This window comes from Alligator mississippiensis, chromosome 4 (assembly GCF_030867095.1).
Source record: "Alligator mississippiensis isolate rAllMis1 chromosome 4, rAllMis1, whole genome shotgun sequence".
NCBI lineage: Eukaryota > Metazoa > Chordata > Crocodylia > Alligatoridae > Alligator > Alligator mississippiensis.
In genome coordinates this window covers 51,679,924-51,691,585 of record NC_081827.1, presented here as the reverse complement: position 1 = coordinate 51,691,585, position 11,662 = coordinate 51,679,924, and the positions used below count along the sequence as shown (strand labels likewise).

Genomic DNA, 11,662 nt, shown 5'->3' with positions numbered 1-11,662 from the left:
ATGAGAAGCCAAAGACGGAGTATGTAGATCTGTGAGGTGTGGGTAGGTATGGGGTTTGTGGGGGGATGTGCAGGGGGAGGCTGGCTGGGCTGTGTGAGGGGGTGTAGGTGTGGGGGTCTGCATTAATGGCAGTGCAAAGAAGCATATGGGTACATGTGTATGGTGGGGGGTGCTTGTGGGACTCACCCTACAAACACACACACACACACACACACACACACACACACACTGTGCTTGCTTCACTACACAAACATATACACGCACAAGCACACATCCCGCCCCGGGTTACTGGCACGCCCCTGCTCCCGTGGTCCAGCGATGTGGCTGGGGGGTCATGTGGTGGCGGAGCAGCTATGCGCAGGGAAAGCTGCCACAGGCAGATACTTCTGGGTCAGGGGGCAGGGGTGAGAGGGGGTTGAGAGCAGGGCTGGGCTGGGCTGGCCTTTTTCCTGACACCTGCTGGCTTCCCCCATGTCCTACTGCCCCAGGTTCCTTTCAGCTTTGGCAGGAAGCCCGGAGCAGATAAATATTAATTTTCTAAACTTTGCAGGTGTCCCACAGGCCATATTTTGCCTGCCCCTGCATTAAATACTTGGGTGTGAAGCTAGGGACAGGGTTTGTAGGTGAAGAGATCAGTGAAGCATAGGTGAGGAGACTGGGAACAGTGAAAATATTGGACTGGGGCAGGAGTCTGAAGGGCCAGGACTTGCTTAGAAGGAGGAACCTTAGGAATGCAGAATGGTACTGACTAGCTGTGGGCACTGAGGCTAAACAGTTGTCCAGTGGTGGGGAAGAGAGAGGTATAGGTTGAATGGAATGAGGCAGAATATGTCATGCTTGTGGAAAAGCATCTATGCTCACTCTACGATACTCCTTTCTAGAGTGCAGACAGAAGCAACAATTTTCACCTGATCTGGCTACAGAAAGCAGCTTTTAGCTGTGGCCAGTTCACCCACCCCATCTTTCAGCACCAGCTGGGGCGCCCTGAGAATGAGCTCCCTCCTTGCCTTTCCTCCTTCCCCTTCTGAAAACAGGGAGCACTGGCCATTGCTATGGGAACCTGGCTGCAGGCTCCCAGCTGCAGCTAGATTCTCCTCTCTCCTGGAACCAAGAGTGAACTTCTGTTTGGTCTGGGGTAATGTTGTAACTCAGAATGCTTTGCAAAAATCATTCTGAGTTACAGCTAGAAGCTGCACTTCTGTCTGTACCTCTAGTGCCTGAAGTGGAACTCAAGATTCACCATTCCTCAGTTGTTTGCAAATATCTGTAAAAGACATTGACAAATCATGCCACTACCTTTCACTGATTCAAAAGGATGCCAACCTATTATTGCTGTTGGTTTCTTTATTAGTTGTAGTATCAATAGACTGTGCAGCGGATTCCCAGGCTGAGCTATGTGATTGTCAATATGATGCCACATGCTGGATTTCAAGCTTTTTCCGTGTCCTTTTTTAAAAACCATGGCAATTACATGTGAAAAAAAAATTAAATAGCTGTGTAGATATAACATTAAGGATGCAAAGTTAAGCATTCAAAAGTTGGGGAAATGCCAGAATCAAAGCTGTTTGTACTACATGAAATAAACTGTCTTATGCATGGGCATTACTGTAATCTTATATGACCACACATCCTGTTTTTATATGACTCCTACCTCAAATATTGCATAGGGTGGACAGTGGTCACTTACTTGGCAGGTGTTCAATAGGACTTTTACTTTCTTCAGGGGCCTTTCTTAGGGCTTTCTTCAATACAGTATCTTGGTATTTTAAAAGCATCCATTTATTTTCACAATATCCTGTGAAATGAGGATGTGGTATCACTTCACGGATGTAGAACTAGGACATAGAAAGATCAAAAGCTTGCATTTGTTCTGAGCGTGCAGTCGGGGATTCTCAAGACCTGATTTTGTTAAGTACTTGGCAATTTTTTGTTCAAAGCACAGATCTTATTGTTTCATTTGTATCTGTGAACGTTCAGCCTTTTTGCAAATGAGAGCCTGGAGTCTCAGGTACCCAAAAAATAAGGAAAACACACTTGATAAACAGCTGTGAAAAGTTTGATTTGAGTGACTTGCCTAACACTACCCAAGAACTCTGTGACGGAAGAAGAGATAAAAATCCAGCTCTCCAACACAGCATTCAATTGCCTTTCACAGGAGACAATCCTTTCTCTTCCTGCAGTCTCTTACTCATTTACTACAGACTTTAAAACTTCTGCAACACAGGAGGTAGGGGTCCTACAGACAATACCCCCATTCACTGTACAACCTAGATTCTATTATAGTAGAGATTCACTCTGTATCCAGCAAAGGCATGGTCACATGAGAAAACTATATGAGCTCATGAAATTAAAGGCCATATCATAATGTATCTGCATACAGGGGCCAAATTTAGATTTCACAGACCCCTTCATTCTGACATTTAGTAACTTTTGAATATTTAACTTGCAACCCTTATAATATCCTTTCAGAAGACTTTTTATATGCAATTTTAAACAGAGGTGTCAGAGACATGATTCACAAAACTGAAAATTAAAAAAAAAAAGAACAAATTATTAAATTCTACATTTTCACTGATTTTTTTTTTTAAATCTCATTTTAAAAATTTTAAATACCATTCTATAATTAGAGGGGATACCAAATTTATGAGATAGACTATGTTCACGTGATGAGAAGCTAGCCACATTTCTGAAAATTAGACAGCTGAAATGTATGCTTGTATAGAATGTCTGAGGCAGCACATGTGATGTAAGACTCTCTTCAGTGACAACCATCACAGTTACAGATTCTAGATTACAGCAGATCAGATAAGAACAAAATAGACAAAACTTGCTTATTGACAATTTTAATATTTACCAGCTGAAATTTATCAGTGAATTTGGTAGAAAAGAGAGGAAGTCAGAGAGAATCGCTGCAGTTTGACCCTAGCCTGTGCTGTTATGTTCATAAATAAGACAGAGGTCATCTCTTTACAGCAGATCCACTTCTGAAGTACACAGATGAAATGCCAGACTATGACATAAATAGCTTAGCTGAGGTCGTGTATACTTTTATAAATAAATACTGCTAATTGCCCTTTGCTTCTTGCACTAACTACTCAGGCATAATGAAACTGTGTCTGATAATCACATATTTGAAGTAACCTGACATCCTATTATAGTTGTGTTACTTTCAATAGATGATATCTTAACTATGTGCAGTAAAAAGAATTAGATCTGAAAGTGAAACCTTGTTATTAGCAGCTTTTACATTTCATTTTAAGCCACATAATGAGATTAATTTTGCAGCCCACCTTCACCAGTTTATGCAAACACTTATTTCAAAAGTACAAGGAAATACCTAATTTGCGCAAAGTAGTAACAGTGAGTTTATGGTCTAATTTCTATTAGATCTCCTGTCTCATGTAACTGCTGATTCTTAGACAACAATCGCCTTTTTATTATAGAAAATTATTATATTTATTTCGAAGGACATAAGTGAAGATTTTCCTAGTGAAACATTTCCTTTTAACATATTTATATTTATTTAGGTTTATATGTATGTAAGTATTAGTATACATACATACATACATTTATACACATATACACACACACATGCACAAACATATATATAATTTGTCTCCTCATAAGGTAACTTTCTGCTCACCCAAAAATTGTCCAGATCATGTCCCCCCATCAATATATAGGGAAGAGCTCTCCATCTCTACAAAGCATAAACCCCGTTCCAGGTTCTACAGAGGCTTGTCCATATGGATCCCTGAAGGTCCACCAAGTTTGGCCTGTAGTGACACCATGAGGGAAACAAAATTAAATAAAATTCTAATGAGTTTTGAAAATCAGTTAAACAGCCTATGGGTCTACAGTCAGAACCACCTGGCTAGTTCATGGTGTTACTACAGAGTTAAAACTGATTAAGTTAACTTTAAACTGTTTGGATTTCCTTAATCAAACTTTAATCTTCTACTGTCAATAATGACTGGTTTGGGAATAACGGCAAGGTCCCTATGCTACATAGATTATGATACATACTTTCTAGCTTCACTCCATGTCAGCATAGTTTGTGTGTGTGTGCATGAGCAGATCCAGGATTTTAATAGAGGGAGCAGGGAGGAGGAACTATGTGCTGCTGCTTTATTGGCCTGATCCTGGCTTCCTGTGCACCCTGGCTGGAGTGGGGTAGGAATGGCTCTGGAGCTTCCCTAGGCAGCTAGAGACAGTTGAGGCAGCGGGGGGCAGGTGAGGGGAGGGAGCATGCTGCTGAGTACAAAGGGAGAAGGAGGGATCCTTACCTGATAGGGGGACTCAAAGTCCTTGGCTCCTGCTCCTATGATGTGGCCTGAAAGATGAGGCAGGGTGTGACTATGCTACTGCATACCCAATCTGTCCCTCAGTGTATGTAGCTATATAGCTATCACGGAAAAATCTACTGTATCTATTCCTGTTTTGTACCATGCCAACTATGTGTTAGATTCAGCTGTCTGAGGATTCCCCTGGTGTGGGACATCCTTGAATAGGTTAGAGTGATAATTCTCAGCCTGGGTGCTGGAGCACCATGGAGTGCCTGAGATACTTTAAGAGTGCTACAGGGGGACACATAATAATAGTGTTGCAAACACCTACACATGATTTGTAAAATAAACCCAGAGACTTCAAGTAGGAATCCATAGTGTCAAAACTGTTCTGGCTGGGTGTGGTCTCAGTTCTTTGCAATGGAAAAATAGACCAATTCTTCCCTAGTCAAAAAATAAATGAAAGCCAAGCGCTTGGATTTTATGAGAAGTGTCTTCAGTCTAAAAACTTTGAGAACCACTGGGTTAGAACCTTTCCAATGCTTCCTATACTGTCCTATCTCAAAGCAGTTTTGGCATAGGTGTGGCTGAGAGAACCTGGCCTAAATAGAGCACTGAGATATTCCAGTCATCCCTGAGGTTATTCTAACCTATTGTAGGGATTGGTTTGGTAGGAAGTTGACTTTGGGGATCTGTAAATGGGTCTGTGCTTCCGCTTTCTCACGTGTGCCCAGTAAAATTGAGACAGACTCATTTTGTTTTATTTTTTCATTCTCATTTCTCTTTTCTGCCTCCCTGCTTCTTCCCAACCTCTGCTCCCTTTTTTTACAGCCCTTCTGCATTTTTTTCTTCACTCTGGCCACCTTTTCTGCTTTTTACCTATTCGTTCCATTGAACAAGTTTTCCTTGCTGCTATCTTTTTACAGGCTCCCGGATGAGGAATCCCTAGTCAATAATACTCAAATAGACCTTTTTCAGACTCTGGATACTTGCATGGATCTGAGATGAGACAAAGTTCCCTTGTAGTCTTCTCAAGAAGAGTTCAGGGAAAAGACATGGGGCCTATTTCTCATCTTTGTTAAAACAGGATAAATTGGGATGAATTCCACTGACACCCATGTAATTACAAGGGGGTTAACATGTTCTAAATAAACTAGTCTAATCATGAAACAATGCAGTTCTTCAGTGTGTCCTCAAGAATTATTTGGAATTTCAAGTGACATCTGGTCTGGTCTCCAGAAGAATAGTTTCCATGTAAGCAACCTTACTTCTGACCTCATGATCCCATTTCAGGGATGCTCATAACCTGACATCCTCTGCAAGCCCAAGTATTAAAATTCAATTTTAATGGTATCTGCAATCCTATTTGACTCCTAGAGAGAGTGGCAAAGTCTTCTAAAGAACTTTGAATCTTTCAACAATTTTTATAGAACTCTAGTGTTTTGAGATTTATTTTAATGCTGGTTTCAGCACAAGTAGCTTATCTGTTTTTAAAAGCAGCATAGCTTATTGCTACAAGGTGACAATTTACACTTTAGTGACAGGCATTCACAGTATTTGTGGTTCTGGGAGGCAGTGTCTGAGAGCAGGCGACAGAGAGCCAAGCTTCCTGGGATAAATAAGTATATCTTTACTCAAAGTGAGTAGGTACCAGAATGATTGATACTGGGGGGGAGGGTACTGTTTCAGGTTTAAACCAGTTTCTGATCATTTAAAACCAGTTTGGCTAGAGACAGACATTACACATAACCAGTTTAAGTGATCAGAAACTGGTTTAAATCTGTAACAGAAAAGATGTTCGCCTCACATAAACCAATTTGAAAAAGGCTGAATCCAGTTTGAGATGAAGCTGGTTGAATGTAATCCGAGTATCAGACTTAACTGATTTGGGTCAAACCAGTTTATGCAATGTCTGTCCCAGATCTCTTGCTGGTTTAAGTTAAATCAGAGTCCCCCAGTATCCTGGCATGCTCTCTGGGCTGGGCAGGGCTCTTTGCTCCATAGTAGGGCTTGCCCCTACCCTCTGCCCCCTGGCTGGAGCTCGGCACAGACTTGCAGATACAGCAGGGTCTGCTGGGTTCCCTATGCCCCTCTCCCCCGCCACCACTCACTGCTTAAGCAAAGATTCCTTCCTCCTCTCTGCCACAGCAGGGACAATAGCCAGCATGTGGTATGTTAGCTAATGCTTAGAGGTGTCTGTGTGTGTGTCTCTCTCTCCTATTTCACTGGGGCAGGCAGCAATTGCTTAAGACTTTTGGAGCTAATCAACAGGTCAGCCAGTAAGCTGTTTAAGAAGTTTGAAGTAATGTGAAGAGAGGCTATTGTTTTGCTAATCAGGTGATAAAGACTGTTATCTTCCCCCCTCTCCCCCTGCCTGCTGGCTTGCTCACCTATCAGTTTGCTGCAGACAGTATAATGAAGCAGGGAGGGAGATTGAAAAGCTCCATATCATCAACAGATGTATGCACTGCACACCCCACCTTGTCTTAGTGCTAGCCTGGGACTGACAACACTCTCACCCCTTGAGCAGCCAGCAGGAAAAAGTCTGGCACCGTGCAGGCAAACATTCCTAATGAGAGTCCTGCAGCCATGTCCCCCTCAGTTCAGTTCCCTGCAGAAGGGAAGGGAGGACTGCTCTAGAGCCCCCCTCCTCGCCAGCTTCTAGCCTGAGCCACTGGGGGCATGTGCCTGAATTTTTTCAGTCCAGAATGTCTGTCCAGTTTCAAACCAGTTCAGCTTAGCCAGGTTAGACTAACCTGCAAAGATTGAATCAGTTCAGGCTCAGGTTTTTTAATGTCTGTCCCTAGCCTTTATGTGGAACTTCTGTCCCTAGCCTATATGACTTGAATTAACAATTGATTCAAGTGCAGTGTCATTATAAGGTCCAATTCCACAAGTCTATGTTGCAAAGACATGAGTAATAGTACAGAATATAAACCCAGTCTCTGTAGTCAGGTCCTTAAAAAATATTGGTATCTTAGAGTATGTCCACATTGCCTCCATATTGTGCCCAAAAGCACTGCCATGAAACACACCCTGGCCACTCACTCTTGGTTCATGCACTTCAAATCCTGAGAATAAAGTAGTGTAGCTGTTTTGAAGAGCAGCTTTAAAACAATGTAGCTGCTTCAGCGATGCACATCCAGCCCTGCTCTTAGGTTCTATGACTCAGCCATGCTTATTGGCATTTAAACACAATTCTCTTTCTTACCTAAGTCTCTCCTCCTCCATGGCTTGTACGAAGCAGCTAGTATTCACTTTGGATTCGGCTGATTCAGGAGACAGTGATTCGATTCGCTGATTCAAATCACTGTCCCAAATTGATTCAACCGAATCTGATTTGGAGATTCAGCTGCTGCTGAATCTCCAAATCACACAGGCCCCATCTCCCACCCACTCTCCCAGCCCTGGAAATGGCTGCCCCACCTGCCCCAGCTCCCAGCACTTTGGAAAAAAAAGCTCCCGCTCACTGGTTGTTTCCAGGCAGGGGGGGTGATCCCCACTACCCCCCACTGAATGGGGGGCTCTGCCATGAGCCCCCCCCAACCCCAACCTGCTGTCCCAGCCTCCCCATGGCTGCCCACCTGCCCCAGCTCTGGCCCTTTAAGAAAAAAAAACCAAAAAAACCCAAGACTGACCAGTGTCTGCCCAGCAGGTGACAATCCCTGCTGCCCCCCACTGCCCTGTGCTGTGTTGGGGGCTCTGCCTGAGCCCCCAGAAGCCCCAAGGCCGCTGTAGGAACTGGTAAGTGTTGGGTGGGGGGTTCCTTTTTTTCTTAAAGGGCCAGAGCTGGGCTGGGAGAGACAACCATGTGGGGTGGAGGGGGGGCTGGGAGAGTGGGTGAGGGTTGGGGGCCTCATGGCAGAGCCCTGCATGCAGTGTGGGGCAGTGGGGGGCTGCAGGGACCCCCTCTGCCGCCTGGCAGCACCTAGTGAGTAAGGGCTGTTTTTAAAGCACTGGGAGTCGAGGCCAGGTGAGGCAGGCATGGGGGGAGGTTGGGGCCTGGCAGGGGCCCCCCCATGGTCCTGTCCCCCTTCCTTCACCCTCTACTTACCAGCTCCGAGTCCGGGTCTACCTCCTGGCTGCAGCAAGTGGGGACTGCCCGAATCTCTGAAGCTCTCCAAATCTTTTCCAAATCAATTCGGAGAGCTTCAGATCAATTCAGACCTTTTAATTGGTCCCCTGATTCAATTCAGATTTGGAGATTCTGCCACCAAATCAGGCCAAATCTCCTCTGAATCTAATCAGCACCCAAAGCTTCACACAGCCCTAATATATATGTTAGTGGATTTTCAGGTTCTGATAGCAATACTGCCTATTTAAGGCTTGAGCATGTGTTACAAAGCTGTAGCTTCTAATTCAAAGCTGTAGCTTCTAATTGCTACAGTAATAAAAGTAAATAAATAATAATGGTAATTAGCTTGGAAAATGAAGTAGCCAGTAAGCACAATCTGAGCTGCACTGCAGTATTCCTGTCATTTTAACCTTGAACAGCTCCTAGGAAATCATCCATGCTAGAAATTCATCCTTGTCATGACTTCAACCCAGGTGAGTTATCTGGACCAATAATCTTTCTTAGAACATTCTCACAGACATAATTCAGTGTAAAACCAATAATAAAAAATACTCAAAGAGGACAATCATGTAATAGAGAAGCACTTTGTCCTCAGCAACTCATGAAGCACTTGTAACTGCATTACCTTATTTCCATGTGCTACAGTTGTAGGATTTCTATTATTTGTATGCAAGCCTTTAGAAAGACCCGCTGAACAAAATGAGTAGTCCCTAAATCCAAAAATGGGTAGGGGTCCAAAAAAATTACACAGGTTCTTTGAGAAGACATTTAGTATGAACATAGCTTTCAAATAATACATGAAGAGTATTTTCCAAAACATGTTCACACACCAGACTTCATAAAATTACTCATGAGTTAAACTGATATTATCATTTCAGAATAAGGTGAATTATAATAGCTTATTAATAAGCAATTCAAGTGGGTGATCTAATATGGAAATGCCTACAGATCTTTAATATGCATGTATAAGGATACTCAGTATCTTGATATGCTTGTCTGGTTGATAACTCTAAATCATATTCAGCAACTGCATATCAGAAAAGTAGCAGCTGTAAAACTGAAATCAATGATGCTTCTGGCATTAATAGCTGAGGAGTTTTCTGGCTTTACTTCTTCACATCTTCAGAGAGAAAACCTAGGAGTGTAGAGATCAGTATCCTATTATATGAATAGAAACTGAGTAACATCATCTTGAATATGAGATTATAAACTGTAATTCTGTGTAATTCCTGCAGCCTTTGACACAATAAAAGAATAAAAGGTAACAAAATATAATCAGTAAAGCAGAAGAACTAAAATACTGTCATGAAGGATATGCAGTCACTGAAAATTTCTACATATATGTCCCATTGCTGCATCCTGAGAAATTACTGTATAAAATATCAGACTTTCAAGTACTGGTTCATAGAACAATTCTGATATGAAGTGCAGCAAATTACATGGCACACAACAAGAATCATAATCAATCAGGACAGAATTTATGTCACGCTTGAAAGACTTACTAGCATTCTTCATGTAGCACCGCTTCAGTTGGTAGATTTTTTTGTTGTTGTTAATTGAGATGCAACAATACATTCCAAAATTTAGTAAGAAATGGCAGATGTTCTACTGGCTGCTAATTACTTTGCAAATCTGAATCAAATAATAGCTTTCTAACAATTAGAGTAATCATAGTAATTTTAAGGGTGGATAGAACAAGGATGATATTAACATCAAGTTTGTGATATTATAAAAACTAGAATTAATACTTGGATAATCTCCATCATTAATCAAGAAATAAATCTATCTTGAAAGTGGATTTCTTGAGAGCAGTTAATAACTGCCATCACACTTTTCTGAGTCTACAATCCAAATATAGATAGATAAGAGTGACTGATACTAGTTGTCTTAAAGTGACAATTCCCTTCTGAATATCACAAGAACATGTGACCTGCATAGTATCAAGTTCTGAAGTTAAATGATCTTATCAGGAAATAATTCAACAGTCAACTTGATGACTACCTTGCATCAGAAGCATAGAGATCTGAGTCAAGAGTGATTTATTTTAAGCCTGAGTGAATAATGGATTTTTTTTGCACATATTTATTTGAATTCAAAAGCAGGTTCTAATTTGACCATCTTTGTAGCAATTCATCTCTATGAACTTTAAAACACTCAAGCTTTTTCTGAAGCACATACTTGCAAAAAGCAAATTTTTAACCACAAAATCAGAAAGTTCAGTTAAAGCTAATCTAGAATTTTATATTTCAATGTTAAAGTATCTGTTCATGGTGTATTTTCATTGCCTAAATTCAGTGGTATTGTTTCTGTTCAATGATGAGATGGTTTAAATAACCAACATGAACTGTTAATGTGTAAATATCACAACTAAATATGGAAAATGAAATTTATGTTTTAAAGCAACTTCCACTCTAAGGTAGAAAAATTGACTTCTACATTATATGTTCCTACACAGGAGGTGCATCTACATATGCAATTGATATGATGTGATAAACTCCAGAGCTCTCTGACATAGAGTACACTGCTTCTGGGCGCAAGGTCTACATGGGCTCACAGGACCATAGTCCTGTACTGAGCTGGCAGAGGGTACAGGGGGTCAACCCCAGGCTCCAGGTGACAGTGTTGGTTGGTAGAGGGGCTGGCAGGAGCCAGAGGTCTGGATCTCAGCTAGCTGGGCTGACTGGCTGTCACTATCTACATGTGCATTTGATCACACATGAGGACCCCACTATAAAATAGTACAGTCCCTGACAATACTATCTTATGGCAGAGTTAATTAATTTACTGTGCCCTAACAGGAAGAGATGAGATCCACCTGACAAAGGCAGGGGAAAGTGTAACAGGAAACCCTAGTCCTCTCACCAGAAGACAAGTCAGCCCCTTTAAGGCCAGAACTTTCTGGGTACAGAGTGCTGGTAAGGCGGGGGTTAAAAGCTGAGCCTGGCCAGCTAGTCAGCTGACCAGAAGGGGCAGGGCAGAACTATAAAAACCCTGGGCTGAGCAGCAGCAGGGGCCAGCAGCCAAAGGGGAAGGAGTGTGTCCCAGAGCTCCATGGAGTGGCTTGGTGAGTGGTCCGAAGGCTGGAGGGAGGGGAACTACCAAGGACCCCAGAGAGATGGCAACAACCTGAGAGGAAGATCTATAGCTGATGGTGGGGAGCTGAAGCATGGACCCTGCATGCTGTGCCCACATAAGCCAGCATGCTGCCTTCTTTAACCACATTTCTCTTGGTTGCGGTTATTGCCTTTGGACAGGACTGCTCCTATTTTTTTTTTTTTTATTGAATAACACTGGTGGTTTG

General features: G+C 42.3%; 1 long non-coding RNA gene across 1 annotated transcript; it reads right to left on the bottom strand.

Annotated features, from left to right (window-relative positions):
• Positions 1-3,618: 3,618 nt before the first annotated feature.
• On the bottom strand, positions 3,619-8,484 carry LOC132249819 (uncharacterized). The gene is made up of 3 exons (XR_009461322.1): positions 8,341-8,484; positions 4,287-4,333; positions 3,619-3,776 (listed from the first exon to the last, which is right to left on the bottom strand). It is a non-coding gene; the product is annotated as an uncharacterized LOC132249819 (long non-coding RNA).
• Between the last annotated feature and the right edge of the window lie 3,178 nt (positions 8,485-11,662).